Source organism: Macaca nemestrina, chromosome 2, assembly GCF_043159975.1.
Source record: "Macaca nemestrina isolate mMacNem1 chromosome 2, mMacNem.hap1, whole genome shotgun sequence".
In the NCBI taxonomy this organism is placed as follows: domain Eukaryota; kingdom Metazoa; phylum Chordata; class Mammalia; order Primates; family Cercopithecidae; genus Macaca; species Macaca nemestrina.
Genome location: NC_092126.1, coordinates 138,914,331 through 138,933,076, shown reverse-complemented (window position 1 = coordinate 138,933,076; position 18,746 = coordinate 138,914,331). Strand labels below are relative to the sequence as shown.

The 18,746-nt window shown below is 38.6% G+C and overlaps 1 protein-coding gene across 5 annotated transcripts in view; it reads right to left on the bottom strand.

Annotated features, from left to right (window-relative positions):
* LOC105479605 (cell adhesion molecule L1 like) overlaps positions 1 to 7,133 on the bottom strand; it is a 213,364-nt gene extending 206,231 nt beyond the window's left edge. For 2 of the 5 annotated variants that reach the window (XM_011737622.2, XM_011737625.2), the window contains exon 1: positions 6,833 to 7,133. The gene's annotated coding sequence lies outside the window, so the exon portion shown is untranslated. Of the gene's footprint in view, positions 1 to 5,794; positions 5,999 to 6,518; positions 6,635 to 6,832 lie in introns of those variants that run through there. The other 3 variants (XM_011737628.3, XM_011737624.3, XM_011737623.2) reach the window with 3 other exon arrangements.
* Positions 7,134 to 18,746: the final 11,613 nt, after the last annotated feature.

The following is an 18,746-nucleotide window of genomic DNA, read 5'->3' as shown; positions in this document are numbered from 1 at the left end:
CTATTCCTCATGTACTTCCCAGATTCAGACCCCTGTTCTGTCTTCCTCCATCCTGCTCTGCTCTGGGAGAACTGACCTCCACAAACCACTTAACAGGCTCGCTTGCTTTCTTACTGCCTTGCTCAAGAAGCAGCTGGAAATCTTGGGGCAGAAGCAGAGCACTGTCTTGTGATTTGACAGTAGTTATGTTCCTCTACCAAAAGCCATAGGTCCTACTTGACAGCCCTCTCCCAGAGCTACTGCTCCCACCTCCTTCCAGGAGCTTCACCTTCCCATTGTCCCTCAGGACAAGGGGCAGTAACAGCTCCAGATGTGCTTCAGCAGCCCTTGTGGGCTTCCCCTAATCCCATCCAAAGAGATGTGGGCCCGTCTTTAAGGTCCCTTAATTACCCCTTTGGAGTATGCTCTATATAAAAGAAAGGAACAAAGTGAAAGTGAGAGGAAGCCATGTTTTACCCAGCGAAAACGTGCCTTTCAAGAACATCAAGGGGACAAACCACTCGGTTCTAGCCTGTGGCATTCTGCCACCTGGACATTCAGGTCCAATACTGTGAGGACATCAAGCCTTTTAAGATAAGCCAGAAATATGAATTTTTACATGAAATCTCCAGTATTTAAATGTTGGCTGAAATTTGTCTTAAACATTCTTTGAGCCAAATAAAATACTTATACTAGCAGGGTTCAAAGTCCAAGGGACATTGGTTTGGATCCTAGACTATGGTGCCTCTTCTTAGAAAGAAAAAAAAATCTGTTTTTCTTTACACTGCACAATTACAACCAAAAAAGGATGGAAGTCTCATTTTTACAGCTTTTTCTTACACAGTACTTTAGTCCAAAAACAATAACTCCCCCTACCTCATTGGAAATCTGCAGGCAAAACAGAGAAATATTCAAAACCCCAAAGTCACAGGAATCTTGTTATGTGGGCCTGTTCTAAATGTATGAATCTAGTAGAATCATTTAATTTCAGTGTAGCTCACTCCATTCATCTGCAAAATCAGGATAATTACTTCTTTCCTACCATCTTCACAGAGACATTTGGTTGAAAAATGAAATTATACACAGTAAATGAAAAGCACATTTGAGATCTTCAGAGAATAAAGTGCTATTTAAACCAAGAAGATTAGTAAGAAAAACCTCAGAAGTTTGCCAAAGCATTTTCTCTCGTTCAGCCACATTTCATGACACCAAGGTAACTGTGAACCAATGCCTTAGCCCAACACGGTCTTATGGAAGATGTATGCAAATCTAAGGTGGTGGTTCTCAACTGTGATGGTACATTAGGGTATGTTAGAATCTCATTAGAAGTTTTCAAAAATCCAGATTCCTAGTCACCATCCACAGAGATTGTAATTGAATTGATTTGTGTTGGCAGTTTTAAAGAACTCTCCAGATGATTCTAATTTTAGCCAAGCCTAAGAACAACTATTGAGAAAACCTTTTAAATATGTGAAACAATCATTATTGGTATATGCACATATAACTAATGTAGGAATCAACAGTTTTCCATTTGACACCACCATTGATCGTGGCTCACACTTATTCACATACACAGTGATACACACACACACATATACACTCTGTCCCTCTATCTTTGTTCATTCACATACTGAGCATGATATAGAAGAATAATTATCACTACAATAAAAAACCAAAATTTATTGAGCACTTAATAAGTGCTACTAAGCTGTCTGCATAGATTGCCCCATACAATGTCCACAATAGCTAGGTATGACTATTTCCCCATTTCTACAGAAGAAAAATTAGTCTTAGAGACGTCAAAATGACTAAGCCAGTGCCACACACCTGCAAGCTGACAGACTTAGATTTTGAACCCCGGCAGCCTGACTTTTATAACCTGGGCACGTAACCACCACACCAGTTTGCTTCCCGCTGTGCCAGATGCTTTAAGAGTTTACAAGATGCATAAAAGGAAAAGTGTGCCCTCAAGGAGTTTACAATCTGAGAAGGGAATTGTAATGCACACTAAAGTTTATAGGTTGTATAGGAAAATGGCACAACTGTAGTCCCTGGAGTTAGGAAGAGGTGAATCAGAAGATGGGCAACAGAGCTCCTACTTCCACAACTATAGGGGAAATAAGATGCAAACAAACATTAGAAGGGAGAATGTTATAAGACTACCAGGAGAAGAAACCCTGGTCAAAGCACAAAATATATTTATATATTGGCCAAGTTCAACGCATTTATTATTCTTATCATCATCTGCCAGTATCATTTGAATCAGATATTTATGCCTACCCTAAATTTACCACATTGTCAGTTCAATTAGCAAACTATGAATTTTGAGAATTCATCTCACCTCAAACTCCAGTTGTGATTCTTATTGAATTTATGTATATAAGTATCACACACACACACACACACATACACTCACACACACCCGTAATAATTTAACTTCCAAAGAGATATACAAGTTGTAGTCTTCCGCTAGGAATAAATTATGTGAAAGTGAAGTCAACATTTCAGGGAAAAGCCTTAAAATTGAAAACAGAATATGTCCCTTTGTATTTTCATTATGTAAACATAATGAGAAGGTAAGCAGGATCATTTTTTATCCACAACACATAAAATCTCAATTAGTTATGGTCTATTTGTGCACTGACTTAAAACGTTCGTTAACAAAACAGAATTTTCTAGTTTACTGGATAAATATACCAGAAATTGCAGAATAATGTCAGGTTGCCAAGCAACCACAGCTCTACTCTACTTTGTGATCAATCCAACTCATTCATCGAGCTTCCTAACCCAGTGATACAGAATTCCAACCAATTTGTTTCTTGGGAAAATTATAGTGACTTTCAGTAACACAATAACACTTTTATTCTCAGAAGATAAACTTAAATCCCTTTTGATCAAAGGGATGTGTTAATTCATTATTCTCTACGTCATGCTAATGAGAAAGCTATAATTAACTAACTACACTATTGCGACACACATAAAATAAACTGCAGTAATTAGTAATGTTTAAGGTGTTAAGCAGCCTCCCAAATTAGAAAATACAGAATCTTTCCTCAGATAAAGATGTACAGAAAAAAGAAAGCAGCATATCTAATTAAATTGAGAATTGTTTCCAGTCTCCCCCAAGGGGTGAGAGGAAAGGCATGGGATCACCAAAATATAAGAGATTTCACTTTAATAGCAGAGAAAATGGCTCAATGCCAATTCTACTTGTAGGTAGACATAAAATGATAGTGAATAATGTAATCTTTTCTTTGAAAGAATGCTTAGCACAATATTTTTCCAGGAATGAATAGAAAGAATATTATGCTTTCACTCATTAGCTGTGTTAACTTAGCATATTGTATGTAAATCACCATAATAATTGCATTCTCTTCAGAATGAATTAGTTAGAATGAAACTGTAATCAAAATGTTCATAATTGAAAATATAGTATTCTCCATCTTGGTTTGAAAAAATAACAAGGAACACTGATTGAATCAGATAATACAGTACATCACTGAAAACAACCTTAGTACAGAGAGATGTTCATTCTCTTGATTATACCTTTGCATTTCAATTAGGTCCCCAAATTCAGGACTCAACACCTCCCAATCTGTCATGTTTTTCAACTCTTACCATTTGTCTCTGGACTAACTTAAGTATTCCAAGTGTATTACTGCTAGATTTTTAGGGAAAATACAAAATGGTGAAAAGCTAATTTTATTGTTTCTAAAATGCATTAGACTCTATTGCACTGTTGGCTGTCATAAATCAAAGGGCAAAATAATTTCCAATAAATGAAACATTTAATGCCAAAGCTCCTGGGAAACAATATGTAAATGATCACATGAATTTCAGACAAGCTGTCACACTAATTCCTCAAGGTACCTTTTAAAGATGACACATTCATGGTGAGGATGAGAGGGTTGTCTTGCAAAGCCAAACACTACTACCTGAAGTGATACTCTCAGTATTTCCTGACAATCATTCCTTCAAATCTCACACCATTAGTCCCCCACTATTACTGAATTTTCTTTTATCAGTTAAAAATACAAGAAGCTTAAATTAGTCTTGATCATTACCTCATTACCCTTATTTTTCTATAAAAGCGAGTCAGGCTAAATTATTTCAACAAAGCGATTTTGGGGCAAATAACCTCCTATCTTCAAAGATGTCAGACGCGACTATAAAATCAGGTTTCTATCCAGCAAATGTTTTTCTGGGTGAGCTCTATTTTGTAAAGGTCACTAAGGATCTTTGTGATGGTGACATCTGTCAGGCTTTACTGGCCTCAAGTTCACCAAGAAATGCCTTTATTTTAATAATCAAATGATTTTAAAAATATATTTAAAACCAATTCAAGTAATGAGATGAATTAACTTAAATGTAATAAGTACAGTATGTGCAATATCAACTCCTCTTAGACCTACAGCTAGGCCCATGCAGTGTACAGTTTACTTATCAGCAGATAGATTGGAGGACCTATATAACCATGAGGAATCAATAAATATCTATAGCCTTTTCTTTAAAGAAAAGGATCCATAAGTCTACATTCAACAGATAACAATCTGGAAAACATATATTCATCATCATAGTCTTGTGCTGCAGTGAAGTGGGTATAAACATGCCCTGAAAGAGATTTTAATGAGCAGCCATAGCCAGTACTCACACCCATCCAGTAATAACTATTTGTCTCCATTGATTTGCTCACAATATTCAGGAGCTTGCAAGGAATGATTATACACTACGTTCTGCCACTACTATAGGTAAATCCACTGCAGCACTTAAGGCCATAAAATGGAAAGCCGGGGTATACATAGGCTCTGTAACTAAGTTAAATTATGAAAGCCAAATGGTGATCCCTCACAAAGAGACTGAAATTAAGACAAATCCAACTGCAACATCTGCAGCTGAAAGAGAAAACACGAAGATTTAAAAAAAAAAAAAAAAGTGGGATAAACTTTTTATTTTCTTGTCACCAAAAGTTTCCCCTCCATCTAAGCTTCTAAGCTTCTCTCTCCATCAATATACTGAAAAGCCAACTTCACCAGCAGTTGATCAGTTTCTCTCGTCCAATCTGCTGCAAGTCAGATCTTTGTAGGAGATGGACTGTGCAGTAAAAATGTTCTTATTTTAATTAAGATTATTCTCCAAAATTAGAAAACGCAGATTTTTGACTTCAACGAAAATGCAGAGAAATGAGAATGCACCATATGTAATTAAACTGAGGATTAACTAACAGTAATGCCATCGACATCAGTAACTAACTTTTGAGTGCTTATTATGCATCAGGCATGGTGTTAAATTACTTGTATCATCTCATTCCAGTCCTGCAACAACCCAATATAGAGGGTACTGATAATTTCCATATTATTGAGAAAGGGAAACTGAGGCGCGTAGTTAAATGGCTAGTCCAAAGTGACACATCACAGTGATGGTGAAGCTGGAATTCGAAGCCACGTGGGCGCCCCTGGAGCCTCCTCCTAGAGTGAGCCAGGTGGCTCACCAGTTGCCCATCTCCACGCGCACGCGCAAATCTCCCCACCCACTCCGAGTTCCAGCGGGAGCGCGCCATCGCGCACGCTCCTGGCCAGCCAGCCCCTTGCTGGCTCTGGGGCTGCTCCGCGGTTCCCACGAGCGGGACTGGACCCCGGCGCCCTTCGAGGAGAGGCTGAGCCTGGGGCTCCTTCCCCGCAGGGCCACCCAGCCGTGCCGACGCACACTTGCCCTCTGCCGCTGGCCTGCCACCCCTTCCCCTGCCCGCCTTCCCGAGCCCAGCAGCCCGAACGCCCACCCTGCGCTCGACCCTGCGCGCCGTCTGAGGCGGGGGTACCTGGGCTGCGCGGCTGCGGCTCCTCAGGCTGGTGGTTTTTCGCAGGAATTCCCCAGCACTGCTCCTGACTGAGAAAGTGTGGCTCGCAGCGAGCCCGGAGAGTGGGAACGGAGGGGCTGGCTTTCCCCAGCCTCCCAGCTCCAATCCCTGCTCTCCAAATTAATCACTTTCTCCGTGCTGCCTCCCCACGCACACTCACACTCAAAAAAAAAAAAAAAAAAAAAAAAAGCGAGAGAAAGAGAGAGGCACAAAGAGGAAGAAGGGACCATCCGTGACTGGCATTTCTAGCTCCCCGGGCTCCGCTACCAGGAGCCATGGCAACCAGGCCCCCGGCCTGCCCTCTCGCCCCCTCGGCGCTCTGGTGAGGTGGAGCTCTAGCCCCTCTCTGGTTTTTCGTGCCCCCCAACCCCACAACCCCGCGGTTCATTGATTCCCCTCTTCCAGGCTGGCGGCATTTTCGGATCCCCCCTGGGATCTAGACTCCTCTCCTGAGAGTAGGAGCCAGACAGGGGCAGTGGATTGGGAGGGGAACTGAGCTCCACACACTAGGAGGTGTCTGGGGCGTGAGGGGCGTGGTGGGAGAGGCCGAGACTGACCCCCAAACTAGCTAGACCTCGGATCCCCACCCGAGAGAGGACGGGAATCTACAGTGGGATCTGGAATCCTCTTCAGAGAGTAGCGAGGGATGAAGTAGGAGAGGCTGGAAATAAGAGGGTCAACCTACCGGCGACCAGCGGGAGTGAGTGGGACCTGGCGGATTCGGGGACCCGTTGTGCTCCGTCCGACTGACCCCGAGCAGTCTGAATCCAGCCTCGGCCACCCGGGGGCGGGGCTTGAAAAGGGGGTGTCTCTTCCCGGGTGAATGCTGAGGGACCTCGGACCACCCCCACTTCAGACAAGGAGCCCTGACTGCGCACCATTTCCTTTCCATAACGGGTTGACCCCCTCCTCCCGGGAGCAAACCCTTAACCCTTCCTCCATGGGAGACCCCCCAGGGCTGGCACAAGAGATGCAAATTGACCCCCACCCCTGACACACCTGCGTCGCTTCCAGCACGAGATCTGTCCCGTACCTCCCCTCGGGCAACTTCTCTCCCAAACTGGCTGGGAACTGGGACAGGAACGGGCAGGGTCCAGTAAGCTCTGGGCGGATCCAAGGGAGTTTCTTGCCGGCCGCTCCCCGCTGGTCCGCACCCGGGACTGCCCACGGAGGTCCCGCCTGTCCCCTCCCGCTGCTGGCGCTGGCCGCGGGAAGGCTGGACCTGTTCTGGCTTGCACCGAGATCCACGCCCTCCTGCCAGAGGCTGGCTCTCGCCTCTCCTCCCTTCCTCGATTCTGCGCCGCCACCCCTCACCCACGCCGCTTATTTTCCCTCCCTCTGCACACTCCCATGGGATAGGGAGAGTTACAGGCTTAAGACTTTATCTCATTGTGGAAACCAAGAGACCAAGCCAAAAACTTTGGTCGTGCTTTTCAACATCTCTGGTCAAAAGAGGTAGGATCTCTGCTTGTTTATCTGCAAAAGCGACATTTAAAAGAAATGCCCGCCCCCCGCCCGCCCCCCCGTGGTTTCACTCAGTTGATATTCCATACACAGGTCGCCAATCTGATTTTCTCCCATTGCTGCATGTTAGAGGGGTGTGGTGCCATGTACGTATTAAAAATGATCTTCTTGCTTTCCTTCATTTAAGGGCGTGGTGGGGCTTACTATTGAATTTACAAAATATGCTACAACCATCCGGTGTCAAATTGTGCATACACAAATTTAGAGACCCTCTACTATTTTTACAATTTTTGCCCTAATACAGAGTCCATAATTTTACCATATTGTTTCATAACGTTTTTCCTACTTATCCTTTATTAATTCACTATTGGAGAAGAAAGCCTTCTGTACTCATATTCAGTGCTAAAAGTCAGTTCTGATGCCTTATCAATCCACAAACACATAAAAATATTTTAGGATTCCAAAATTCATATGGAAAAATTATAATTTTTAGCACTATTTTTGATTTATATGCCACTTCAATTTTTTTTTCCATTATGGTGGTATTTTCCAAAATTTTTACACAATACCACTTTTAAAAATTCTGTTGAATGCAAGTCCTCTTTGTTCGTAAGAGAATTATTGAGTTCTAATTTTTACTCCACTAAGGCTGTGAGATTGACCTTACAGCCTCGTTTTGTTCTCATCTAGCTCATTGAACAATGAGGATATTTAGCTCCCCTCAGAGCTCCCCTCAGAGTTGGATGAGCTCCCCTCAGAGTTGGATGCCACCACCGGGAGCAGCAAAAGCGAAGGCAACTCATGATTCTGTCTCAGAAGCAATCGAATAAAATATTTTGAAAACGAGTAAATGGACTTTTAAATTTTAGTCATCGCTAACCTTGGGGCCTCGATTCTGTCAGTTCGTGTGTGGGCACAGTTCTTACTGACTGCTTTGGCAAATTGTGAATGCAAGTGAGGGCAGGATGTCCTAAGTTTAAATTGTACTGCTGGAGTGGTTTTCTTTTGCCTGGGGCATCATTATTCACGTGGCATGTTTTCTGAAGCAGAAACAAAGATAGAATATTAAATAAAATTCCAGCGGGGGGAATACTCTGCCTGTAGAAAAGCATTTCCAAGGTCAAGGAACCACAAAAGAAAGACGAGAAAGCCAAGTTGGTCTCAGGAGTTTACCATCTTCTGGGTAAGCATCACCTGAGCATGGGACTCAGAACTCCATTTTGGCCAGATGAACAGAGTACTCTTAAATATATAGCTCCTTCCTTCTTGGTGGACAACAGAATCGTTATTTAAAAAAAACAAATATTTATTGAGCACCTACTATTTATCAATTACTGATCTGGGTGCTAGGGTGCAGTAGGAAACTCAATAGACACGGCCAATTGCTTTTGTAAAAAATCAAATACCCTCGAAATATATTAGATAATACCAAGCCACAATACCCCAAACAAGAAGATGGTCAGTTCTTAAATGTGAGTTTTTATTGAAAGGGAGATAACATACTTCTAAGCTTCTGATGTTGCATGTAAATGAAGAAATAATAGCCACACATAGCTTATTAGGGACAGTAAGGAAGTCAGCATGTATGCAATACGTGTTACCCTGGGCAACCAAATTTTAAGAAAGAAAAAAGGGAGATAAGGAAAATGTAGGGAAGGAAAAAAGAGAGGAAGAAAGAAAGGAAGGAAGGAAGGAAGGAAGGAAGGAAGGAAGGAAGGAAGGAAGGAAGGAAGGAAGGAAGGAAGGAAGGAAAGAAGGAAAGAAAGAAAGAAAGAAAAGAAAGAAAGAAAGAAAGAAAGAAAGAAAGAAAGAAAGAAAGAAAGAAAGAAAGAAAGAAAGAAAGAAAGAAAGAAAGAGCAAGCAGGCAAATGATAAACCAAGAAAGGAAATAATATTTTTTAAGGCAATGCAAAAGGAAGACAGATGACCTAAATTTCTACATCCAAGAAACACCTCATAGCTGTCATCTCCAAGGATGAGTTCATATTTTTGATACATTATCAAAAGCAAGCAACACATCTAGGCTTGCCTGGCCCAAGGAATTCACAACTCCATTGCCTGAGCTTCCAGTAAGGCTGGAACCAGAAGGCAGCCGCCAGCCAGAGTGGATGCTTGCTAGAGATACCTTCTGCTGCTGCTTTGGAACCTTCCCCTGGCTCCCATTCTACTGTCTGACACTTTGTTCAGATCGATTTCCCATTCAACATACAATCCTAACCTATCAGGCATCCCGCAGTTGCACATAGGTGCTAGAGAAAGAACGTATACTTACGAGTCATGTGGAAATTTGATTGCCTTAGCTTTGAAAGGTGTGAATTTTCTCTCTGATAATTGAGGAAGGCCGTTTCAAATGAAAATACTAATATCAAGTCACAAAAAAGGGGAGAAAAGGGTACTATCATGAATAGAAGCAGAAGGTGAGAGAGATAGGCCAGTCATCTGGAAAAAGATAAAAGGTATTAAAAACTGGGGCATTTTTCAGCTTTTCCTGCTGATTTACTGCCTACCTCCCTCCTGAACCATCATTTGGTATCATTCCCAGAACTAGGGCCATTGAAGTAGTATTGCCTTTTGGCAAATACAAGTAGCTAGTGATATGGCATCATTCCTAGAAAAATTGTTTAGCAGAAGAGCTGGAGTTTTGAAAATGGCATTTCAGTCTAGCAGTTCCAAGTAGTCCAGATCAACAGGGGCTTTCCGGCCAACTGCTGTAATAAAAAAAATAATAATAATAATAATAAAAAGCAGGAAGCAGGATGTTCCACTGAGGAATAGATCCTTCAAAAGCAAACTTGAAAGTACAAAGCAGCCACTTCAGCTTAGATATTAATAAAGCTAAAAAGACCATACTAATTCTGCAGAGTTATCCTGACAGAGTCAATACTCCTTTAACATGTCCTTTAATACAAGACCAAAAGGATATGTATTAAAAATCAAAGGGCAATAATTCTGGAACAAATAAAAAGGTAAAATCTTGTATTGCATGCCATGGATCATTAATTAATGTGTGATTCAGCCCTGGGAGGTCATGAAATCAAATGCTTTCACTGGATTTCTTTTTAAAGGCTAAGAAACTTTGTGGCCATTAATAACATTATAATTATGTAGCCAAGATAATGTTAAGCATTTTCAAATCTCACGCTTTAAGGCATCCATTGATTACTTGTGCAGGTCAGAAGGATTTCCCATCCTCCGATCAACAATGCCTACAATGGATAGTTTTCTTTCCTAGTGATGGTTTGCTCCAAAGTCCTATGCAGCCAAGTCTTATCTCAAAGACCTGTGAACTGAGTTACAGGATGAATTCCTATTTGTTGGAGAAAGTCCTCCTATGTTTGGAGGATGAGAATTTCTCCTAAACTTCTCTATTTCCAACATGGTATGAAATCTTTTCAATCTGGAAGGGACCTCAGATAACATAATCTTCCATAGCTTCCTTTTATATCTGAGAAGAGTAAGATTCAGAAATTTTATCAGAGTTGTACAACTGGTTAATGGCCTAGAATGTATTGAAAAAAATCTCCAAAGTTTTAATAGTGTAACATTTTACAGGATGAAAAGCCACTGCCATATTTGAAGATAATTTTATTTATTATTATTCTGTTGCAGCAAACAAGACAAATATTGAATAGTGAGATAGTGAGTGATAACCAGGAGCATAAGGGCTGATCTTTTTACAGAGACACATTGCCAAAATTAAGTTTGTCCTTTTCTGGTTTTTGTTGTTGTTGTTGTTATTGTTGTTCGTTTGTTTTTTTGGTTTTTTTTTTTTCCAGTTGTTTTTGAACGTATGTTTTCCACTCAATGTAAAAGAAACATGTTAGAGAAAAAGGAAAGACTAACAAGAACTTGTGGCAGCCGCAGGTTGTTCTCCACTCCTCTGGCACCACTAATCTGTTTTTTTGTTTGTTTGTTTTTTTGAGACTGAGTCTTGCTCTGTCGCCCAGGCTGGAGTGCAGTGGCGCCATCTCAGCTCACTGCAAGCTCCACCTCCCGGGTTCATGCCATTCTCCTGCCTCAGCCTCCCGAGTAGCTGGGGCTACAGGTGCCCGCCGCCACACCAGGCTAATTTCTTTTTGTATTTTTAGTAGAGACTGGTTTTCACTGTGTTAGCCAGGATGATCTCGACTTCCTGACCCTGTGATCCACCCCCCTCGGCCTTCCAAAGTGCTGGGATTACAGGCGTGAGCCAAACGCGCCCGGCCCATACTGTTCTTTTTCTCCTTCTGGACACACGGCCACCAACCTAAAGACTAAATGTTGACTTAGTTTGGTTCTAGGACTAGGTTCTCACCAAAGAGACAAGAGGAAAAATGCTGTTGGCAACTTTCAGCTCATCTACTTAAAAATAATCTGGATTCACTTCTCCTTGTCCTTTTGACTAACCCACACTGTTAAAAGGCTCATGTTGAGGATGACAAAGAAACTCCACTCTGGCCTGAATTCCTACATGACCCTGAGGATCAGAACCTACGTACTACCACAAAAAATTTAACGTCCCTTTTCAATTTGAGCCAATCTCCTTTGGATACTTTTATTATAACTGCTTAAACTTTACCCTAACAAATGCAACTGTAATCTCTGTCATCAGAACAATTTCAGAAGAATAGTCAAGAAAAATAAGAATGGAAGCTACCATGAATACCTGCTGTTTTTTGCTTGCCAAGCATTATCTCCATTCATTTAGCCTGGTTGGACCTAAGGAATAATATCTCCTGTGGTTATGTGGCTGAATTGAGGCTAATTCCAATGCTTTCTCGTTACCCCTGGTCCATGTGACACAGGCATGACAAACCAATATTTTCTACTCCTAAGTCTATGGGGACTAAAGCTATGAAGGGCATCAGACCCAACAGAAGCCAGTGAGAAACCTACCTTGGATTTATGCATGAGTTACCAGAAGAAAACAGGGTTGCTCAGCAGGTATGACATAAGGCAGGAGAAACTCCCTTCTTCTTATCATCACTTAGAAAGAGCCTTCCTGAGAATAAAGTCACTATAGAGAAAAGAGGAGAGAGATAGATACTTGACAATTATATTTGAAGACCCAGATCTTCAAATAAACTGAAAGGTTATTTTTTATTAAAAGCTGAAACTGGAATGCAACTTGACCTTGTAGCTAGGTGAGACAAAAAAAAAAATGTCTCATGTAAAATAGTTTCAAGGGTTTCCTGTTTCTTAAAATCATTCTTATTCATGATATATTTCTAAGTAAGATTACTCTCTTGTTATAGGTTATTTAGTAAGAGATGTATACAGGGCAAAATAATCTTCCTTTCATAAATTAACCCGACTGATTAGTAGTGACTTACTGAAACACTGTGTCCAAAGGATCCTGCCCCTGCATCTGAGCTGAGCAGGAAAGGTTAAAGTGACCTATTAATGTATAATATCACTGATATTATACAAGAGATAATTCTCATGTGTTAAGTATTTACTATTCTTGCTTTAAGATATTCCTAAGTTTTAGCATACATTTAGACATGGGTGGGGACTTTATTCTTTTGAACTGTGATATAACAGGACATCATTTTAAGATATTTTTATCCATTTTCTTAAAAAGCCATGGACCAATTAGCCCTTTCCATGCATTGTTTAGGAATCATATTTCATGCTTTCAATTAACTTTATTTTCCTGCAAAATAAACAAATTCATTAGCAGACATGTACTTAAATCACAGATTGCTAGTATGTGATGCACTGTGTTAACACAAACATAACTCAGTTTTTTACAAGCATTGCATTGGATTTATTTTCTTCCAGGGGTTAAATGAGACCTATCAATTTATTTTTTTCATGTTGTTTTTCAGAATATGATAAACAGACAAACCTTCTTAGGCATTCATAGCACTATGCCACAGTACAGTGAGCCCACAGCAAGGGTTCCAAATCTTCTGTTTATACTGACATGAAAAATTTGCCTTATCTTATAGGAATTAGTAACTCTCTCTTATGCCATATCCTTTGTGTTTCTCACTTAGATAGTTTTGTGCCAGCTCATACTACAACATTTAAGGGCACATAAGCAGACAAGAGCTTTATATATAACACTTGTATTGCCCGTATATCAAGTAGAGTTTTCTCCAAACAGGAAACACTTATTGACTTAGATTCCTTTTTCTTTATCTGAGTGTATGCACAATAATACAAATATAGAACACATTTTCAAATATTATTACTTGCATATAGGAGCCATCTTAAAAGTTTCCTAAAATTAAACGTTTATACACCATTGCTGGGAATGTAAATTATTTCAGCCACTGTGTAAAGCAGTTTGGAGATTTCTCAAAGAACTTAAAACAGAGCTACCAATTCAACCCAGCAATCCCATTACTAGGTATATACCCAAAGGAAAATAAACAGTTCTACCAAAAGACACATTCACTCATATGTTCATTGCAGCACTATTCACAATAGCAAAAACATGGAATCAACTTAGGTGCCCATCAACAGTGTATTGGATACTAAAATGTGTTACATATACACCATGGAATACCATGCAGCCATAAAATAAATAACAAAATCATGTCCTTGTGAGCAACATGGATACAGCTGAAGGTCATTATCCTAAGCAAATCAAGGCAGGAACAGAAAACTAAATACCACGTTCTCGCTTACAAGTTGAAGTGAAACATTGAGTACACATAAACATAAAGATGGCAACACTAGACAATGGGGACTAGTAAATGAGGGAGGGGAGGAGGGGACTAAGGATTGCAAAATTAATTACTGGGTACTATGCTTGATGATCCTGGGTGACAGGATCATTCACACCCCAAACTCCAGCACCATATAATATACCCACGTAACAAACCTGCACATGTACCCACTGAATCTAAGATAAAATTTGACATTATTTTTAGAAATTCCTAAATTTAAGCAGAATTTAAAGTCTTAAATATGAATAAAGGAGAAAATGTGATGATGAAAGTCTCAAATATTTCTGGGTATTTAAAATATTCTGATACATTTATCCAAAGATGAAGTAGAGAAGCTAACAAGCATAATGAATATATTCAATATGGATAATAATGAACAAACACAAATCAATTAAATAACTTGGTACTATTTTGCCAAAGAAAAAATAGTAAAGCCAAAATCTAATGGCATGACACAATTGTAGGATGAAAGCCATATTAAATATCATTAATGTATGCAACCATTTTACAAAAAATTACATGTTATTTACATTACAATTTAAAAACAAAAATAGCAATTATATTGAAGAGGTTTAAAGAGGTACATAAATTGAGACCCAGGTATTCCACTTCTAAGACTCTATATAATGTAAGTAAACTGAAATATAGAAAACTCTGTATTCCCATAGATATTCAATGATAAAATAAATTATAAATATCTAAGAACATAATTATTAGTTTAAATCGTATGAAATTACCATTATCTGAGAATTTCTGACCTGGAAAAATAACAATTTCACATTGTTTAAACTAATAGATTATTCTGTAATCCTGTAATGAAGCAGCCATTAAAATTATGTTTTCAAAGGTTTGTAATATGATAAATCTTTCCAATGTGAAGTTATAGATTTCTAATACTGGGTCCATTCAGAACCAACCAACCCTAAAACTATGAAGTATAGGCCAGGCGTGGTAGTTTATGCCTGTAATCCCAGGATTTTGGGAGGCCAAGGCAGGTGGATCACTTGAGGTCAGGAATTTGAGACTAGCCTGGCCAACAGGGTGAAACCCCATCTCTACTAAAAATACAAAAATTCGCTGGGTGCAATGGTGCACGCCTGTAATCCCAGCTACTCAGGCGGCTGAGGCAAGAGAATTGCTAGAGCCTGGGAGGCAGAGGTTAGAGTGAGCCAAGATCACGCCACTGCACTCCAGCCTGGGTGACAGAGCGAGATTTTGTCTCAAACAAAACAAAACAACACAACTATGAAGTATAGACAATATATAAAACATAAGGACCTGAAAACACTGGAAAGTAATCCAAAACATGCAGATAGTGAAGGGGCATACAACTGGAAGAAGGGAACAACACTGGGTAAGTTTCCTATTTCACAGCTTTTAGGGAAGATCAAGACCCAGTCTGTCCATTCTAGGTGGATAAAATGAGGAAAGCAAACCTGCAGTTATTGGCTTGAAGAAGCAAAGGACAGAGCTTGGGCAACCAGAGCAACTGGGAAATATTGAGGGGAAATAAATCAAGGAGAAGGCCCCATATTCTATGTGTAAATGATGCCCAATCCCTGGCTATCTTCTGAAATATGCATCAGTGGGTGCTCTAGACTGAATATATGTGCCTGCCCCCTAATTATATGTTGAAACTTAATCTTTAATGAGATAGTATTTGGAGATGAGCCCTTTGAGTAGTAATTAGATCAGGATAGTGGGGCCCTTATGACTGGGATTAGTGCCTTCATGAAGGAAGTCCCAGAGAACTCCTTCACCCCTTCCATCCTGTGAGGACAACGGGAGAAGGTAGCTGCCTATAAACCAGGAAATTAGCCCTCACAAAACAACAAATCGTTCAACACCTCAATTTTGGACTTTCCAGCCTCCAGAACTGTGAGAAATACATTTCTGATGCTTAGAAGTCACCTGGCTTATAGTATTCTGTTACAGCAGCCAGAACTAAGACAGCAAGATAATTTCCAAACAGTCTGCTGAGGTTAAAAGAATTGAATTGAGATTTCAACAACCATCCACTTCAAAGGACACTATAGTTTGATTTCTGCTACATTTACTGCCTGGTAGTCAAAACAGAAGTTAATATAATTTGGAGAACATGACAGATTCTGGAATCTCTACAATGACCAGAAAACAATTCAAAATGACTCCACATATGATAAAACCAGACAATGTGTTCCATACTCAAAGAGAACACAATGGAGATGACCCCTGAGATTACCTACTAAATATTGGACTTAGCAAACAAGGAATTTAAAGCACTGTTGTAATTGTGCTTGATGAAAAAAAAAATTAATATTTTTCAAAATGAACCTAAAATTGAGAAACCTAAATAGAGAAATAGAACTATTAAAAAAGAACCAGAAAGCTATTCTAGGATTGAAAAAATAATATCAGAAATTAAAATTTTCACTTAGCTTAACAGCAAATTGGAGGTAACAGAGAAAAGAGCTGGCATACTTGAAGCTAGATCCATAGAAATATTCCAACCTTAAAAACAGAGAGAAAAGATTGGGGGTGGGTGGGAGTGGAATTGAATAGAACCTCAAAACATTTTACATGTGTGTAATTGAATTTTCAACAGAAGAAAGAGAGATGAGGCATAAAAATATATTAGAGAAATATGGCAAAAAAATTTATCAAATGTGGTGAAAATCAGGCATTAATAGATTCAAGGATCCCAGCAAACCTTCAGAAAGATAATATTAAGAAAGCCCCACCTAAGTACATAATAATCAAACTGCCAAAAAACAAAAATAATAAACCTTGAAAACAGTCAGAGAGAAAAACAACACATTGCATACTGTTTATAGCAAGTTAAAAGTTCTGAAAGAAAAATGAACAAAAAAATCTTATCAACCCAGAATTCTTTATCCAGTGAAAATTTTCAAATATTTAGGTAAAATAAATATATTTTCAGATAAATGAAAACTAAGAGGATTATCATCATTAGAATTACACTATATATAAGACACACTAAAAGTCATTTTTAAGGTTGAAAGGACACTATACCAGATAGAAACTCAGATCTTTATAAAGAAGTAAAGAGCATTGAAAATGGAAAAGATGTGGGTAAATATAAAATTTTTTCTTTCAATTTACCTAAATTATATATGATGGTTTAAATAAAAAAGGCTGTACTCTTGCTTCTGATAAAACTGAGACAATTTCCCAACTCCAGAGAAAAAGCACATGATCACAATACATAAAATATCATTTCATATATGAAGATTTATTTCAATAATCCATAATTCTATAATAAATATATTATCTTTCACAATATTGATTTCATCTACTGTTTTATGACTTGAACAACAAAGGAAGACTGCAGAGATTTTATAGAAAGATCAGCGTAAATAGATAAAAATAAGAATCCTTTTCTCAGATCTAAATTTTGCATTATCTCTCTAGGAAGAGATCATTAAATTATTATTTTGTCATAGGACTCTTTACTGATGAGAATGCAAAACACTTAACCATTTGCATTTGAAACAAAGTAAAATAAATATAGCTTGCCTACTTCAAAATAAAATAACTTAAAATTTATCTAAATTTGAATGAATTGCTTAGGAGGAAGTACAAAAAAAAACATTATGCCCAACTTAATGTGTTTTTTTTCTATTATACATGCCCAAAGAAAAAATGTTTGTTGTGGAAACAGCTAGAACTGATTAATTGAAGAATATCTTACACACAAGGTAATTAACCGAAATTCTTATACATGAAGCATGTTTTATTCACTTTATCTAATGAAAAAATACACTTTGCTGCAGATTATTCTTTTATTCTCAAAATTAGACTCAAATATAAAAGTTGACTTCCAGCTGATTATTAGGTGAGGACCAGGCACCTCTTTGGTTTTTTAAACCAAAGGTGATTATTTTTAAACCAAAGGTGATTATTAGGTGAGGACCAGGCTCCTCTTTGGTTTTTTAAACCAAAAAAGATTTTATAAAACTGGTGTTTCATCAAATAATATGTCATGTCTGTTTTTTTTTATGCAGCAGTTGGGTACCATAAGCAGAAGAAAAAACATTTTAAATATTTATAATTATCTAGTAACCAATTAATTGTGAAAGTATATTGCCTAATGCCCTTTTGTGAGTTTTCAAGGCATTGGTAATTGTTAACAGTTCAATTTAAAAAGAGAGCAGGAATAAATAAGCTTGTGTTATATTCATAAACTTGTTTTCTTTACAAAGTAAATATATGGAGGATATTATGCTTTATAACACACATAAAATATCACAAGTCTAATGTACATACAGAAAACACATTTTTCCTTTAAATGCTACTCAAATAAAATACAAATTAAATTTTTATAACCTGATCTTCTCCAGCAATTTAGTTATGTATTTAATTCTCACACCAAATCCAAAATTTAACTATAGTGAAATCCTAAAATGCTTACCACGATATGAAATGAAGCATAAATAACAAGCTTTTGAAAATCATAAAACCACACTAAAATTATTTTCATTTGGATAAGCTAATATATTTTCTAGGAGTAACTGGCAAAGCCTTACCAACTAATTTTTACTCAAATGATTTAGATATCAAATTCTGGTGCGAGATTTTGAAGGAGATAGCTGGCAATTAACTCCTCTCAAAGTTTGTGAATAAAGCATGGCATATGTTCCACACTTGATGAATTACACACATCCACTATAAGATCTCGAAAAGAAAGGCATTCCCATGCCAACCTTGAAACCCTCAACAAGAATTTATTCAAGCCATAACTCTACACCGATGACAGAGCAAACCAACATAAAATGGGGACTTTACCAAAG